A 16,864-nucleotide genomic window follows, 5' to 3' on the forward strand; every position below is an offset into this window, starting at 1 on the left:
CCTGCTCCATATCCATGGCTGCTGGGCTCAAAGCCCCACCTTTCACTCCCTGCAGAGTAAGCCCTCAGGCTGAAAGATCTACTGTTCAACAAAGGCAAGCTTACTGTAGCAAGTTGTGGAGGAGTTCAGGCCAGCAGGCTCAATGAGACATCACCTCAGAGCAGGGCAAGACTTTCTCTTCACCTGCCTCAGTGAGGAAACCTCCCGTCACACTCAATGCTTCAATCAGCTTGGTAAGCTGCATAATTTTCGACTGGGGCATCATAAGGGTACCAGGTGAGTAAAACTTTTCTTTTCCCTTTCTTTTCCCCACAGTCAACTGCAAACAATATCAGGGAAACAAATTGAAAACCGTGTGCAATGGGAACTTGTCTGCCCAGTGTCCCTATACTCGAGCTTTCTAAAATGGTACTGAATATCTATGGTAATGATAAATGGTAAGTTAAATATCTTATTATCTATTACAGCAGTGGAAAATAATATGCACTAACATACACAATGGGCCTTATTCTATAAAGTTTATGCTCCTAAATTATGAGCCTAATCTATGCTCCAAAATAGATTACACTCGTAATTTAGGAGCATAACCTTTATAGAATAAGGCCCAATATGTATCACAGAATCACAAAATCATTAACACAAAATACTTAGGGCTCCTTTTACAAAGCCACAGTAGTGGTTCCCATGCGGCAAATATGACGAAGCCAATAGGAATTGAATGGGCTCCATTGCATTTGCTGTGCCAAGAATCATTATCATGGCTTTCAAAAAGAAGTCCTTAATTATGGAGTCTTTTTTGTTAAGATGTGTTAGGCACTAACATGTGCCTAATACAGCAAACAAATAGCCTAAGATGGGACGTGCTAAAGCATGGTAAGTATTTTTGGGATGTGTGCATGGTAAATATTTTTTTGAATTTCTTTAGGGGTCATCTCAGCACATCTATATTACCTTGTGCTAACTGGTAAGGGTTGACAAAAAACAGAACAAGAACCCTCACAATCACACGGATATTCCAAACAGAGTGAAGGTGACAAAAAACATGGAAGCTAGACGATGTACGCAACAGAACGGAGTGATAGAGATTCGTTGTTAGATTTGGAAAGCTTACACATTCAGAAACCTCCATAAGAAGACTCCCGAGCAAGATCATTGTGGCCAAAACACGACTCATGTCAAGTCACTGGATGTTTTAATAAACTTTTCATATTTTGCACATTACTAACTGGTTAGGGCACAGATAACGTGGGAACCCTTACCATCTACAAAGTAGGTGGCAGTAAGTGCTCCCACTGTGATGTATAAAAATGGCTATGGACTAATGGGAACAGTGCATGGTCATTAATGAAAGAATAGGAATTCAGGGTTTTTAGACTCACTGTAAAAAATGGTCTTAGTACAAGGGAATGATCCGTGTAAAGGTGCACTAAGACCAATTTTTACCGTAGTTTTATAAAAGAATCCCTGTTTCTGTACTCAGATTACTGCATGGAAACTCTACCAACTGCACAGACACATACCTCATTTGCAGCTCCTTAACAATAGTCATTAAAACCCATTTTAAAGATTACTGTAGCATGCATTAACAGCTGGAGCTAATCAGTTAGTACACTGGCCTCTAACTTAGCATCACATTAAATTATGATAGCATGTATTTATTTACTGGTACATGCATATTCAACAACATACAAGATACCACATAAAAATAAAGCCTAATTCCAGTACTCCCAGTTTATCCTAGAAAATAACATATAAAATCACATTTTAAAAGACCTTTCAATTTTTACAATTTTGTGATACCCCAAATCATTTTAGCTCACTTTCAAGTGTGATGAATTCCACTATTTAGGCCCATAATAACAGGAAGCTGATTTTCTTGTGTTTGTCCATTTTATTTCTGTTGGTGATGGACTCACATCAACTGTTGAGAAGATTGTAACAATCTATTTGGTACATATGCTTCCACATAAATAAGCTGTCTGACCTGCCTGCAAACATTTAAGAATTAAAATCAACACTTTATAGTAGTAACATAGTAAATGATGGCAGATAAAGACCTGTATGGTCCATCCAGTCTGCCCAACAAGATACTTTATATGTATATCAGAGTATGATTTGTCCGTGCCTTTCTCTGGGCACAGACCATAGACGTCTACCCAGCACTGCTCTTGTACTAAGTTCTGAAGCCAATGTCGAAGCCCCTTAAAGTTTACACTCCAGCCCATCCCTATCTATTCAGTCATGATCAGGACATAGACCGTAGAAGTCTGCCCAGCTCCTGTTTTGTTTCCCAATTACCGGCGTCGCCACCCAATCTCCACTAAGATTCCACAGAACCATTCCTTCTAAACAGCATTCCTTTGTGCTTATCCCACTCATGTTTGAATTCCATTACCATTTTCATCTCCACCACCTCCCGCGGGAGGGCATTCCACATATCCACCACTCTTTCTGTGAAAAATACTTCCTGACATTAATCCTGAGCCTGCCCCTCTTCAACCTCAATTCATGTCCTCTAGTTCTATCCCCCTTCCCATCTCCAAAAAAGGTTTGTTTGCGGATTAATACCTTTCAAATATTTGAACGTCTGTATCATGTCAACCGTGTTTTTTCCTTTCCTCCAAGGTATCTTGCCGATCTGTGACCTGGATTGGCCACTCTTGGAAACAGGATGCTGGGCTCGATGGACCTTTGGTTTTTCACAGTATGGCAGCAATACTTATGTTCAGGTCAACACAAATCTCATACCATTTTTGTAGCTTTTCTTTGCACCACTTCCAGTCTTTTAGCAAGATATGGCCTTTAAAACTGAACACAATACTCCAAGTGGGGCCTCACCAACGATTTGTAGAGGAGCATCAACACCTCCTTTCTTGTGCTGGTTATGCCCACTTATGATCAATCCTAACCTCCAGTGGTAACCAGTGTAAAGCCATCAAATGCAGTGTAGCATGGTCAGATTTTTCATCCCCATAAATCAATCTTGCTGTTGTGTCCGTCTAGGAGTTGTAGTCTCCTCAATCAAGTATTTGGGATCCCTTGATAAATAGAATGACAGTGCTCAATGTTGCTCATCACTAATGTATGCATCAGCATCAATAAAACTTTCCTCACTAAATACAGGTGGAGGAGTTGCCTAGTAGTTAGTGCAGTGGACTTTAATCCTGGAGAACTGGGTTCAAGTCCCATTGCAGCTCTTTGTGACTCTGAGCAAGTCACTTAACCCTCCATTGCCCCAGCTACAAAATAAGTAGCTGTATATAATACTAGTAGAAAAGGCCCATTTCAGGCACAAATGAAACGGGCACTAGCAAGGTTTTCCTCGGAGTGTGTATGTTTGAGAGAGTGTGTGTGAGAGTGACTTTGTGAAAGAGAGAGAGTGAATTTGCGAGTATGTGTGTGTGACAGAGTGAGTGAGACTGTGTGCGAGTGTGTGCCTGGGGTCCCTCCCTCCCACCCAGTTCCAGTGTCCCCCCCTTCCTCCATGTTCCAGGGTCGTCGTCCCTCCCTCCCTCCCTCCCTCCCTCCCTCCCTCCGAGTTCCAGGGTAGTCCCCCCTTTTTTTTATTTTTTAGTTTTTGTACAGGTGGTGCATTCCCCCCTCCTCCCCTCTCGTCCCCTCCCCCATTCCAGACACCCTCCCTCCGAATTCCAGACCCCCCTCCAAGTTCCAGACCCCTCCCTCCCACTCTCCAAGTTCCAGACCCCACCTCCCTGCCTCCCTCACTCTGATTTGCAGAGCCCACCTCCCTGCCTTCCTCCCTCCGATTTGCAGACCCCCTCCCTACGATTTCCAGACCCCCCTCAGAGTTCCTGACCCCTGGACCCCCCTGTCGCAACCCTCTCGAGCCCCCCTTCCCACCGCCAAACCTCCCCCAACGCTGTCACGTACCTGTGCTGGCAGGGAACCCCAACCCCCGCCAGCCGAAGTCTCCTCGGCCGCACGGTGTGGACGAATGACATGATCAAGTTTGAATCAGTTTGTGCTCATGCGTCTGACGTCTGATGCATGCACACAAACAGATTCTAACTTGATCACGTCCCCTGGGTTTTCGGTGTAATGCGTCCAGTGACATCAGCTGGGGCTTCGGAGCCCAAAGTTACGGACACAGGCAGCCAGGCTCATAGAATGTTGGAGGTGAGTATTATTATATAGGATGTAAATCATTTTGATTGTAACCACAGAAAGGTGTTATATCAAGTCCCATCCCCTTCAAACAGACAACATTTGTACTGTTAATGAGAAACCAGTGTTGAGGTTCCCAAAGGGTGAATCTCTTCACACCTGTAAGAGCAGATTTTACCTCCAAAAGATCTTTCCTTTCTACTAAACTAAATAGCTTATTTTTTTGTTTGTTTGTTTACTTGTTAAGAATTGAATTTTAATGATGCATATCCAGTCAAACTAAAATTTATTCCAGGCATGCATTCAATCACCTAATCACAACTCCCTGATCATCACATACTTGACAAAGCAGCTGAATATCATCTGCATTTATCTGGCATTCAGTACCGTACTACCTAATGATTTCTCCCAATGAGACAAAATACATGTTAAATAGTGAAGGGAATAATCCCATTCTAAAAGGATCAACAAAGAGTTTCCCCTTGATTCTTCCCATTTTCAAATATTATCCATTAAACAGAGGTCAAAAACATCTCCATATTACGCACAACTCTAAAACCTAAGTGGTATCTCATCTATCTAAGAAAAATGTCATTATCCTGAACATAGCCACTTTGCTGGAGTAGAAAAGTGGCCTAACAGCTAGGGAAACGCAGTTCAAATCCCACTGCAATTCCTTCTGATCTTGGACAAGTCACTGACCCCCCCCCCCCCCCCCCCCCCCATTGCCTCAGGTTCAAACTTAGATTGTAATCCATCCAGGGACAAGGAAATACCTACTGTTCCTGAATGTCATTTGCCTTGAGCTACAACTGAAAAATACATGAATAAGCATATCTTTTTAATAACCCATGAAAAGTAAATTGGAAATAGGACTGTAATTTTCAGTCATTCTTTTTCAAAACCCCACCCTTTATCCCTGACTTCAGTGGCGTAGGAAGGGGGGCAGTGGGGCGGTCTGCCCCGGGTGCACGCTGCTGGGGGGGGGGGGGGGGTGTCGGCTCCGCTGATTCCTTGCTCTCTCTGCCCCGGAACAGGTTATTTCCTGTTCCGGGGCAGAGAGAGCAGGGAACCAGCGGAGCCGACGCAGCTCCCAGCGATGTGCACTCGGGGCGGAGCGGCCCTCCCACCCGTCCTCTTTCCTACGCCAGTGGTAAGAATGCGCTCCGGGGGTACGCACACGCCAAGGGGGGGTGCGCTGTGCGCAGCAGTGACCCACCCCGGGTGTCAGCCGCCCTTGCTACGGCACTGCCTGACCTCACCACTACTTGCTTCAAATAGTCTGGAATGCTTCTTCCTATAATGAAAGATTAACTAAATATTTCAATGACCTACATTACGTTGTCCAACATTTAAACAAAATTCCATCTTACATCTTACATAAAGGTGGTTGTTTTGAATTGCATCAAGGCTTTCTCTAATTCTGCCTTAAAAACTTGTCAGAATATACAAAATCCCCCCCACCCCACCCTCCTTTCCTCATTGTCTTTCACAGGATTCTGCTCACTAACTACAGCGCTATGTGTGAAAAACACAGTCGCTCAATAGTAGAACTGGCCCTGTACTCTATTATAGTACATAAACTAAAATTATAGGGAAGCACCTGGTCCCATTATGCCGATCACATCCTTCTCCTCTTTCATATGCCTCTAACTGCCCCCTCCCTCTCCTTTCCCACTCCCCCTTCTCAACATCGACATGTCTTGACTGATGACTTTCCTCCTTTACTTAGGATCCTGTTTACTAAGCAGCATTATATGCGCATTAACATTTTTAACATGCGTTAACCATGTACGTGTCTACAATATCCCTATAAACGCCTAAATGGTTAGCGCGTGCACAAAGTGTAGGTGTACTAAAAATACTAACGCGCCTTCGTAAACAGGGCCCTTAGTTTGCTACCTTCTTTGCCACAGCTCTCCCCATCAGCCCCTCTCTCTCCTCGCCTTCATGACCTCAGTTCTACCCTCCTCCATTCTTTTAATAATATTTCCCCTATTTACAAGGTGTTAAGGGCTCCCGTGCAAATCGGGCAGCACACAATGATTTACCTGCACTACCCGATTAGCACAGAGCATGCCTACTCTCTGCCTCCAAACTCTTTTTTTTAGCACCAGATTGGTGCATGCTGATCGTAGAACTACCACGGGACGCCTGAGCGTGTCCCACGATAATGCCTTTTTTAGCATGCAATAAGCACTCATTAGTGCCTACTGCCGCTTTGTAAAAGGGTCCCATAGATTCTTACAAAAGTAGGGTAAAGAAGTCCGGACACTGGTCTACATTGTGGATATTATACTAGCATGATGTACAATCCAGAATAAAAAAGACTATTGATGTTACTGAATGTGAGAACTATATGCTCTGAAAAATAGCAATCAAGAGTAATATATTTCTCAAATTATTTCTAATATATAAACTAAATTTCATTATAATATCATTTCCCTACTAACACTATAAGCCGATGAGTACTTGCGCTTGAAAACAATCACTGCATGTTCCTTTTTCATAGAATCTAGCTTCTGCACGCCACAAGTTTGTTTAAAACACTGCATATTCATCATATCCACCAGAGCCTGGAAATTCTTTAGAATCGCCCAAATAGTATCCAAGCCAGAATATATATAATAATTTAAATAATGAAAGACCATATTTTATCACCATGCAAAATAGCCTCCACATACATAAGAATATAAGCGTGGCCATACTGAGAAAGGCCAAAGGTCAATTAAGCCCAGTATCCTGTTTCCAACAGTGGTCAATCCAGGTCACAAAAACATGGACCTCAGCTAATGAAAACTGAAGCCAAAAGCCACAGTGCTTTTATAACGACTGCCTTTGTGCCACATTTAGAGTGACAGCTGATGCCATAACTCCACAGAAAGGCAAATTCCTAAGGAGCAGGGGCATAGCTACCATTGACCTAGCCCAGCAAAATGCCCAGGGCCTCTCAGTGGTAGGGGCCACCTGCAGCTGAACCCTCCAAATCCAGTATCCCTCCCTTCTTCTGCCCCCCCCTTCCCACACAAGTCCAGCATCTCTCCTTTCCTCTCCCCCCCCTGGCACTACTTCTCCCCCCCCCCCCCCCCCCGCATTGATACCCAGATCCACAGCAGTACCCAGTAGAGGCAACTGTGAAAATAAGCTGCCTGCCATGGCCTTTCCTGTGTTGTGGCCCACCTCTCTGATGCAACTTTCTATAGGCAGGCCATGGCACAGGAAAGGCCCTGGCAGGACTGGCCCACAGGCTACCTATTTTCACAACTGCCAGAAATAGGAAGAGGAAGAGCGTTCTATAGTAACAGACTGCTGATGGCTGGTGCCCCATTCTCCAGGAGGGTGGAAGGAGAGAGCCCATTGCAAACAAGGCAGACTAAATATTTTCAATTTATTTCCGGTGGAAAAGCATCTCGAAATAAGAATGTTTTTAATAGAACCGTCTTATAGAACTGACTGACAATTAAGTAGGGCCAGCTGTAACAAATAGGCTCAAGATAAAGACAAATTGACCTTACATTGAGCCGGTATCTGAACCAGACAGTGCTCATCCCATCTCTCTGCTGCATATGACCCAATTCTATTCCCCCAAACCACCAGAATCAAACAATCCACCTGAGGAGCCATATCTGCAGGAGAGAGAATATCCATTAGAAAAGGCAATCCCACCACAACACCCTTCAACCAAGCTATCATGGAAAGATATAACAACATACCCACTCCACCTAGACCACCAGATCGCTCACCCCTGGAGCACACCCCAAGGAGCATGTGTACATGGGGGCTCTGCCTTTCCCTCATTGAGGAGTAGCCTAGTGGTTAGTGCAGCAGGCATTGATCCTGGTGAATTGGGTTTGATGTCCACTGTAGCTCCTAGTGTCTCTGGGCAAGTCATTTAACCCCCCCCCCTCCCCCCCCATTGCCCCAGGTATTTATTTATTTGACATTTTTACTCCACATTATCCTGAGATAGGCTCAGGTTCAATATGGCTTATATGACAAACTTCAAATTAAGAAAAATACATTTTTGGGAATATTAACATTCATGAAATGCATCAAACAATTAGGTTTAATACCCTAATATATAGGGCACAATAAAGAAAGTTTGTTTTTATAAGGAACACAAAATTGTCAGTATTTAAAACAAAGTTACCTAATGTAAGAAATGTGAACAATAGATTAGGATATAATCAAATCGAGGACACAGTAGTTGTGCAATAGGAGTTTAAAATAAAAGTTAGAATGTGCTGAAATAGGATTATTTGTTTGTTTGTTTCAGATTTATTCTTTTCCTTATTGAAAGTTGAGCTGAAAAGATGAGTTTTCAATAGGCTACGGAACAGCCTGTAGTCATTTGTTTGTCTAAGTTGTTTGGGTAGGGAATTCCAGGCTTTCTTACTGTGATACGAAAATGTAGCAGTATAAATGTTTTTTGTAGATTAAATTCTTGCAGCTAGGCAAGTGTAGGAATAGATAGCCTCTAGATGTTGTGAAAGCATTGAGCGGTGGTAAACTGATGAGATTATTCATATAGGATGTTGACGTGCCGTATAGAATCTGGTAAATTAATATACAGTTTAAATGATACAAAATAAGTACCTGTATATAGTATGTAAACTGGAAATAAACAGCAGAGCAGTGGTAGATACACACAAACTTTAATAGTACAGTTGCAAACTAGTATATTGCCCAACACAGGCCATGTTTTGCCCAGGAGAGTTGCGTCAGGGGCTACAAAGTAATAAAAAGTAATAAATAAACAAAACATAAAAATATTACAATTAAAATTATACAACATAACAATAAAAACCTGAAAAAATTGAATTAATATAATAATCAGATTTCAACCAGGAAATCACGTAATAAGATTAAAACAAACGGGACCTCAAAGCTCCCCGATAAGGAAAATACATACAGTATTCACAATCCACTATCCAAATTAGGAGTGAGATAATATCATAGGTCCCAAAAGGGAAAAAAGAATCATCTGCAAAAACTCACAATTAAAGGATAAATCAGATGATTTAAAAAACGTTTTCCCCACAATAGAAGGACAGGTGAGTGACCATACAAAACAAAACAAAATGCAAAAAAGTGGACCAAATCTCCAAAATCTAAATCCAAAAGCAGGAAAACCCACCAACAAGCGGCGCCCAGACCTGAGAGACCCTAATATCAAAAACTGCAAAAACAAACACTATAAGCCCCATAGGAAAAAAAGGCATGCACTAGTATATGACCATGCCAATTAGTGAACCTGAAGTTATGATTGTAGTAAAAGCTGCCATGCACAGACACACTTCCAATGGAGCTGGCACCAAACAAGTCTCTGATTGGAACCTAGAGCTTCCACTGTCTCGGTCTTAAGTAGGTCATTTAGGGCACCCTTTTTTGCCTTATTCATTCTAAAAACAGGTCTAGCTGAAAACGTCTTAGTTTTAGTCCTGGACAGTTTTGTTTTGTTCTATTATGGCTGAAAAATGTCCAAGTCTTAGAAATGCCCAAATCCCACCCTTAATATGCCCCTGAAATGCCCCCAACAAGCCCCCTTGAGAGTTGGACACACTGCAGATGAACAGCATAGAAAAGTTTCTAAAAAATAGGTTTCAAAAATACCTATTTGGATGTTTTTGTCAGAAAAATGTCCAAATGCTGCTTTATGCCACTTTTTAGACCATAGTGTGTTATGTGCGAATTCTATGCTACAATGGCAGTTACACGCCAAAATGGAGCGTCAACAGTGGTTATACACACTGTTGTGTCTAAGTGCTTTAGCGCAAGGGAGTATACATGTGGGACCCATGTGTGGTTTATGGGCATTTCAATTATTCCAGAGTACGCTTTACAAGTACTGTCAGTTGTATATGCAGGTGCTGCATTTAGTTGTGAACATTTATGTCTACTATAGAACAGGTACAAGTGGACATGTTTAAATTTAGGCGTGTCATCGCCCACTTACTTTAGTATTCTGTAATGACTTTGGCACGTGGAAAATGAGCAAGCAAATCAGTATATTATCCAAAATATTTTATTGAAGATACCGTATATAAGACAGTTGCCCGACACAGGCCGTGTTTCGCCCACAAAAGGGCAGCTTTGATAGCAGACTACTTGCTGGTGATTTGGAAACACAAGACACGCTGTTTGTGCTGGGTTTTTTTGCATTTCCTTTTTCCTTGTCCTGATATGCAATTTGCAATTGTTCTTATTCGTAGAGATACAGACTAGCCCCTGACACAGCCCTTTTGTGGGCGAAACAAGGCCTGTGCCGGGCAACTGTCTTATATGCAGTATCTTCAATAAAATATTTTGGATAATATACTGATCTGCTTGCTCATTTTCCACGTTGGATTTTGCAGATCGTTTGCCTTGCTGTTTTTTATGACTTTGGCACGTACATTTGTTGTTAAATAATACTAGCTTAGCTCAGCGTTTTGGTGCCTAACTTGTAATGCCCTATATAGAACTTCCCTCTAAAAGTCTAATGCTAATTTTAAAAAATGTATTTGTTTAATTTCAATTCATATGAAGAAACTCCTGATAAAAGAAAAGCACAGTAATCATCCAAAAGAAAAGAATCCAAATCAACAAGAAATAAAAAGCCACATCTACATCACTGAACATTAATCCTCACAAAATGCAGGGAGTACGTCATAATGATAATCCTGGAATCCTTTGACAAAATATACAGTTTTAATAAAAGAAATCCCTGAAATCAACCCCCTATAAAAGATGTAGCTATGTTGTCAACCAACACCTGTTGATTCATTGGAATAGCTTGATTGGTCTGCCTAGCACCTAGAAATAATTTCACCTGAGATGGGTCAAGAATACAGATGTAGAATTTTTTTTAATCTTCAAAATAAATTTGCAAGGGAAAGAAAGCACAAAATGAAACCCTCAAAACTTGAACCCTAGAGTGTACCTGAAGAAACAATTTCCTCCTTTTCTGAGTAGCACTAGAAAGACAGGAAATATCCAAATTCTTTGAACCCAAAAAAAGATAGTTGCATTACAAAAGCAGAGCCTGATCACCATATTCAAGTGCTGATTAAACATAGAACTAGCTGGCAAACTAGCTCTCCTAAGGAGGCGTGGCCTAATGGCTAGTGCAGCAGGTTTTGATTCTGGCTACCTGGGTTCAATTCCTACTACTACTACTACTTAACATTTCTAAAGCGCTACTAGGGTTATGCAGCGCTGTACAATTTAACATAAAAGGACAGTTCCTGCTCAAAGAGCTTACAATCTAAAGGACACGTGAACAGTCAGTCTGATAGTTGGGTCTGCAGACTGGAACAGTCAAATTGGGGCAGTCTGGATTTCCTGAAAGGTAAGAGTTAGGTGCCGAACGCAGCATTGAAGAGGTGGGCTTTAAGCAAAGACTTGAAGATGGGCAGGGAGGGGGCTTGGTGTAAGGGCTCGTGAAGGTTGTTCCAAGCATAGGGTGAGGCGAGGCAGAATGAGCAGAGCCTGGAGTTGGCGGTGGTGGAGAAGGGTAATGAGAGGAGGGATTTGTCCTGTGAATGGAGGTTTCGGGCGGGAACGTAAGGGGAGATGAGGGTAGAGAGGTAGTGAGGGGCAGCAGACTGAGTGCATTTGTAGGTAAGAAGGAGAAGCTTGAACAGAATGCGGTATCTGATTGGAAGCCAGTGAAGTGACCTGAGGAGAGGGGTGATATGAGTATATCAGTTCTGGCGGAATATAAGACGTGCAGCAGAGTTCTGAACAGATTGAAGGGGGGATAGGTGGTTAAGTGGGAGGCCAGTGAGGAGTAAGTTGCAGTAGTCAAGGCGAGAGGTAATGAGAGCATGGACGAGAGTGGTGTGTTCAGAGAGGAAAGGGCGAATTTTGCTGATGTTAAAGAGGAAGAAGCGACAGGTCTTGGCTATCTGCTAAATATGCGCAGAGAAGGAGAGGGAGGAGTCAAAGATGACTCCGAGGTTGCGGGCAGATGAGACGGGGAGGATGAGGGTGTTATAAACTGAGATAGAAAGTGGAGGAAGAGGAGAAGTGGGTTTTGGTGGAAAGACGATGAGCTCGGTCTTGGACATGTTCAGTTTCAGGTGGCGGTTGGACATCCAGGCAGCAGTGTCAGATAAGCAGGCTGATACCTTTGCCTGGGTCTCCATGGTGATGTCTGGTGTGGAGAGATACAGCTGGGTGTCATCAGCAAAGAGATGATACTGGAAACCATGAGATGAGATCAGGGAGCCCAGGACAGAGGTGTAGATTGAGAAGAGAAGGGGTCCAAGGACAGATCCCTGGGGAACACCAACAGATAGCGGGATGGGGGTGGAGGAGGATCCATGAGAGTGAACTCTGAAGGTGCGGTGGGAGAGATAGGCGGAGAACCAGGAGAGGACAGAGCCCTGGAACCCAAATGAGGACAGTGTGGCAAGAAGTAAATCATGATTGACAGTGTCAAAAGCGGCGGATAGATCGAGGAGGATGAGGATGGAATAGTGGCCTCTGGATTTGGCAAGGAACAGGTCATTACAGACTTTAGAGAGTGCTGTTTCTGTTGAGTGTAGAGGGCGAAAACCGGATGGAAGTGGATCGAGGATGGCATGAGAGGAGAGAAAATCAAAGCAGCGGCTGTGAACGGCGCGCTCAAGTATTTTGAAGAGGAAGGGTAGGAGGGAGATGGGGCAGTAGTTGGAGGGACAGGTAGGGTCAAGTGATGGTTTTTTGAGGAGAGGTGTGACTACGGCATGCTTGAAGGTGTCAGGGACAGTTGCAGTGGAGAGAGAGAGGTTGAGGATATGACAGATGGAGGGGGTGACAGTATGAGAGATGATGTTAAGTAGGTTGGTGGGGATGGGATCAGAAGAGCAGGTGGTGCATTTTGAGGAGGAAAGAAGGCGAGCGGTTTCCTCCTCAGTGATGTCGGGAAAGGAGGAGAAGGAGGCTTGGGTTGATTGGTTGAGGGAGAGGGTTGAAGGGTGAAGAGGAGGAGATGGCTTGGTAGTGAACTCAAGGTTGATCTTTTGCACCTTGTTGCGGAAGTAATCGGCCAGTGATTGAGGAGAGAGCGAGGGGGTGGGGTGGGAGCGGAGGACACTTTAAGGAGGGAGTTAAGGGTGACGAAGAGACGACAGGGGTTGGAGCTACTGCAGCTCCTTATGATCTTGGGCAAGTCACTTAACCCTCCATTGACCCAGGTACAAAAACTTAGGTTGTGAGCCCTCTAGGGACAGAGAAAGTACATATAATGTACAGCACTGTGTAGGTCTAGTAACGCTATAGAAATGAGTAGTAGTAGTAGTAATATCCTTGGTGCTTATAGATTGAAACAGGCCAGTCATATCCAAACCGTCCATTGACAATTGACCTTGGTCTGGATCTGGCCCTATAGATGGCCTTCATCTTTCCTCAGTTCAGAAATAAATCCTATTAAAGGGTGATATGGCCTGAAAAGGCACCAATACCTCCTGAACATGTTTCTCAAAGATCTCCTTGGGGTCTTTGAAAGGTCTTTTGGAAGATGGAAATGAGAAAATAATTACGTTTTAGATGTACTCTGTAGAAGTTTTTGTTTACTTTTGCAATATATGTATGGATGTCCACAAGAAAAACCTCACTCATTGGCCTTCAATCTCCAGAATAGCGGTGGTAAATCTCCAGCTTTGAGATTTGCCACCCTTGGTGTCTCTGAACTCCTTTACTTTTGCACGTAGGGATACCAAGCCCCACTAGTCAAAGAAATGGACTGCTGCTGCTCCTCACTGCTTGTTTCTGGGACTGAGCAACATGCCAGGACTTCTCAAACAAGTATACGTGAGAATTCCTGACATGCTGCTCAGAGCCAAAAACAAGCAGCGGGAAGCAGAGGTAGTCCACTTATTTGGCTGGTGGGGCTCGGCATCCCTGCCAGCAAAGGTATGCCTAGTGTGCTCGCCTGAAGGGGAGGGAGGAGAGAGGAGAATGTTTTGCTGCCTAGTCCACCTAGTGGCACCCCCAAATTGAAGGGCTGGCTATGCCCGGAGAAAGAGCCTGTTGTTAAAAATTTCCCAGCACACCACTGGATATAGTGAATGTTAGGGGTCTGATGGAGGAGGAGTCAGTAAGGTTCTCAGATTTAACACCTGGCTGGTACTTCAGACTTCAGATCTTAAATGGGAGCTGGTGCAAAAGAATGTGGATTTAAAAAAATCTAGATGTGTCTTCCTACTGTGAAATGTGAAGTACATGTCTATGTTTGGGGCATAAACAAACCACCCCCACCATTAAATCTCTGTATCCCAGGGAGATATACACCCCATTAGCAGCTGTCTAAATAGGTATTTTGATGTCTATATGATCTAGATGAATGTATGCAACTATTTACACATCTAAATGCTTCCAAAATGACCTCCTTTGTGTATCAAATGTGCTGTTAATTTACTTTTTTAACAAATACTGTTTCGAACTGATGTAAATGTGTTGTGGAAAGCATAACAATCAACTAGTTCACAAAAGTGTAACACCTAGATTTTCACAAAATGCATGTCTTTGTTTAACAGAATCATTATTTTCATATAAGAAACTGTTCAAAATAAACATATCTTTGATAAGTACCCTGCACATTGCAAGGATGTTTGGTCCCTTTTGGCTTCTGGAACCTGTAAATAAAAACTTTCCATCTGAAAACAAGGCATTGCATTTACAATGTAATTATCTTTCCCCAGAATGTGCTGAACTGTCAAGCAGCGTAACTCCATGATACAATTGGGACTCTTCCGTATCTTTGGATGCACTAATTGATGTTTATATTGTACAAGTAACGTGCAAATCTTTCATCAGTAGTGATGTATAAAATAAACTAATAAATGTAAGATATCAGAAGAATTATAGGAAAAGGGATCATTTTACACTTTTAGACCTGATTTTATAACAAGAATCCTATATAAGAAGTTTTAAAAGGTGCTTATGTTATAGAGAGCCAAGTAAACTCTGTAACAAAGAAAATGTTCTATTCAATGTGGAAGCTCAAATGATTAAAACCTTTCTTCCCAAGAGCAACTTTTCGATACCTAATACAATCAATGGTCCTAAGCCATGCAGATTATTGCAATGGAATCTACGCGGGCTGTAAAGAACAACTCATAAAAAAACTCCAGACCACCCAAAATACAGCAGCCAGGCTGATATTCAGCAAAACACGCTTCAAAAGTGCCAAACTCCTCTGAGAAAAGTTGCATTGGCTCCCAATCAAAGAACGGATCATCTTCAAAATCTGCACCTTAGTCCACAAAATCATGTACGACGTAGTCCCAGGATACATGACAGACCTTATAGACTTACCAATAAGAAACAGTCAGATCGTCAAGATCCTACCTAAACCTACACTACCCAAATTGCAAAGGACTGAAATACAGATTTCTCCTACATAAGCACGCAACTATGGAATGGGCTCCCAAAAGCTGTGAAAACAATCCACAACCACTTGAACTTCAGGAATTCACTAAAAACCAACCTCTTCAAAAAGGCCTACCCCAACAACCCCACATAACCCTCTTCACCTACCAACACAGCATGACTGTGTTCAAATAGGACATCACGCAATCTTCATCCATTCCGACCCTCCACTTATACCTCATACAATCACTATACAACTTTGTATTTGTTATCCACCGACTGGGCAAACGCCTTTGACGGTACTATGTAAGCCATATTGAGCCTGCAAATAGGTGGGAAAATGTGGGGTACAAATACAACAAATAAATAAATAAAATATGTATTTTAGGAATGTTTATTCAGTATTTAGCTGATGCCTTTCCAATGGTAGCTCAAGGTAAATTGCATTCAGATACAGTAGTTATTTCCTTGTCCTCAAAGAGCTTACAATTTAAGGGGCCTTTTTACTAAGGCACACCCAAAAGTGGCCTGCGTTGGTGTAGGCATGTGTTTTGGATGCACGCTGGTCCATTTTCTGAGCATGCCTGGAAAAAAGAAGATTCTTTTAATGTGCCAGGAAATGGACGTGCGGCAAAATGAAAACCAGTGCGCATCCATTTTCAGCCTGAGACCTTAACCCCGCCCATTGACTTAGCGGTAAGGTCTCACATGCTAACCTGGCAGTAAGCATGGAGAGCACACCAACTGCCAATTACCTCCGGGTAAGGGTCCTGTGGTAGAAAATATTTTCTACCACGTGTTTTGGGCACGTGCCAAAAATGGAATTACTGCCTGGAGCACATGGTTTCCGGTGGTAGTGCCAATTTTACTCACATTGGATGTACGTAGGCGCCTATGCACCTTTGTAAAAGAGACACTAAGTTTATAAATGAGGCAACAGAAGGGGAGTCAGTGGGATTTGAAGGAAATATGTCAGATCATGGGGTGGAGAGGAGGAACAGAAGGAAGGAAGAAAGAAATAGAGATGGGTCACAGGGTGGAGGGCAGGGAGAAATGTCAAATCATAGGGTGGAGGGGAGAGGGGAGGGGAGAGATTTTAGATCATAGGGTGGAGGGGAGGGAGAGAAGATGTTGGACATGGGGTATATAGGGAAATTGACGAGAGATGTTGGACATGGGGGAAGGGAGTCAAAGGTGCATAGAGGGCAGATGCTGGATCAAGGCAGGTTGTAAAGGGAGATGTTACACACAATGAGGACATAGGAAGATGGAGTGAAGATGCTGGACACAGAAAGGGAAATAGGAAGATATGGGGAAAAGAGTGCAGGTGCTGGATATGGGAAGAGATCAGGAGAGCAAGTGCAGCTGGTGGACACATGGGAGGGGGGAATTGGGAGATAAA

This window comes from Microcaecilia unicolor, chromosome 9 (assembly GCF_901765095.1).
Source record: "Microcaecilia unicolor chromosome 9, aMicUni1.1, whole genome shotgun sequence".
Taxonomy (NCBI): Eukaryota; Metazoa; Chordata; class Amphibia; order Gymnophiona; family Siphonopidae; genus Microcaecilia; species Microcaecilia unicolor.